This window comes from Halichoerus grypus, chromosome 9 (genome assembly GCF_964656455.1).
Source record: "Halichoerus grypus chromosome 9, mHalGry1.hap1.1, whole genome shotgun sequence".
In the NCBI taxonomy this organism is placed as follows: Eukaryota; Metazoa; Chordata; class Mammalia; order Carnivora; family Phocidae; genus Halichoerus; species Halichoerus grypus.
The window spans coordinates 105,996,066-105,998,415 of NC_135720.1; positions in this window are offsets into that span (position 1 = coordinate 105,996,066).

The following is a 2,350-nucleotide window of genomic DNA, read 5'->3' on the forward strand; positions in this document are numbered from 1 at the left end:
CAAATCACGAAAGGAAACAGAGCCCACCTCCCACCACATACAGGACCAGATACTTGGCTTTCCCAGCTATCCCCCTGCAGCCATATAACCACGGCTTAGCCAAGAAAATGCCTCTGCCAGGAATTTCTCAATCTAGAGCAAAGCAGGAAGGAAAAGCGAAATACCTCTGGTGGCAGCCAGGAGATCTTCACCACACTCTGGTTCCCAGGTAGGATTTAGGGTGCTTGTAAGGGCTCAGACTTATCTGCCAACCACCATTCCTCTTTTTTTTTTTTTTAAACTTTTCTCAAGCCTTGGGGTGCCTGGGTGGCTCAGTCATTAAATGTCTGCCTTCGGCTCAGGTCATGATCCCAGGGTCCTGGATCGAGCCCCACATCGGGCTCCCTCCTCCTGCAGGAAGCCTGCTTCTCCCTCTCCCTCTGTCTGCTTGTGTTCCCTCTCTCACTGTGTCTCTTTCTGTCAAATAAATAAATAAAATCTTAAAAAACACTTTTCTCAAGCCTTAGTGTTTCTGTGAGCCTAAGAGTTCAATAGTCTTTTTCTGCTTTTATCAGCCAGAATCTGTTCTTTGGCTCTAAAGTAGGATTGACACATGTGACATCAGGGACCCCATAGCACTGGATCCCTCTGGGCAAGGCAAACTATCCTGGTAGCTTCACTCCTCGGCTTACAGTCACTGGGAAACAAACATTTTATGCTTATCTCATATTTCAGTCATCACAGTTACATCTTTTCCCCCATCCCAGATGCATCAAACATTAGATATCCTAGCTTCTAATTCTCTCCTTTTTCTGATAGCTGCTTTTTAGATGTCTTTCAGATGTCCTGTAATTTCTTATGATTTATCAATTAAAAAAGAAAAATCTCTATGCCCAATGTCGGGCTCGAACTCACAACCCTGAGATCAAGAGTTACACAATCTACCGACTAAGCCAGCCATCAAGCCCAATTAGAATTAACTGGGCTTTCTGAGGCTTAGGGTTTATAAATTTCAATCTTGCAAAATACCCAGCCTCTTTAAAATATTCTCTCCTCTGGAATTTTGATTATATGTCTCAATCTATCTTCCATGTTTTGTTTTCTCCATGTTTTTTAACCTCTTTTCCTTAGTTTCCATTTCTCTGTATCCCTGTGCTCCACCTGTGCACCTTCAGATCTACTTGCAGTACATTCTCTTTTTAGGTAGGTCTAATTTGTTGTTTAACCATGATGTTTCTAACTTCAAATAGTATATTGTTAATTTCTAAAAGCTTTACTTTTTTATCAAACCAATTTGGTCCTTTTAGATATTCTTTTCTTTAGTCATACTTTTTCTTTAAATATAAGGTATTTTATATTTTGTATTTTTTTTAAAATTTACTTATTTATTTTATAGAGAAAGAGAGAGAGGAAGGGGCAGAGGGAGAGGGAGAGATTCTCCAGCAGACTCCCTGCTGAATGAGGACCAGGACACAGGGCTCGATCCCACGACCCTGAGATCATGACCTGAGCCAAAATCAAGAGTCTGACGTTTAATCTACTGAGCCACCCAAGCACCCCTATTTTGTATTTTATATTTCTTTTTTTTTTTTTTTTTTTTTTAGATTTTATTTATTTATTTGACGGAGAGAGACACAGCGAGAGAGGGAATACAAGCAGGGGGAGTGGGAGAGGGAGAAGCAGGCTTCCCGCCGAGCAGGGAGCCCGATGTGGGGCTCGATCCCAGGACCTGGAATCATGACCTGAGCCGAAGGCAGACGCTTAACGACTGAGCCACCCAGGCGCCCCTGTATTTTATATTTCTAACATGTCTTTGCTGGTCTGATTCTGTTGTCTATTGTCCCTAATGACTCTTACTCATGGTGATTTCTTTCATTGTGTGCTTTGTATTTTCACCAAAAGCACACATTCCTTCAAATTTTATCTGAAGGAATTCCCTGAGGCTGGGGTTTAAAGTACAAACCTCAAGAGAAGATTACATTTGCTTCTGCCAGGTGCCTGGGAGCACTACCAACCTGAGACCACTTCAAACTGAATTATTAGCTTGAGGATTTTCCAGTCTACACAGGTAATCTGAACTCTGGACCCAAACAGTCCTAAGAGCCAGCTGTGTTCACACATTACGGGGCAAACTTTTTGTCCTCACCCCCTACCTCCCCTTGTATCCAAAACCAAAGCTAAGTAGGTCAGTTGTGGGAGTGGTTCACTCCTCCAATGACTGTGTCTTCTCTGAGGTTTAAGTAGGAGGAGTCTCTGATCTGACTTCCTTCTTTGTGGGAGCCTTATGTTTGCTGCCAGCCCCCACAAGCGGCCCGCTGAAACAGTAGTTCCAGGCCACTCACAAAGCCCACCAAAAAAGCAGAAAAAAAAG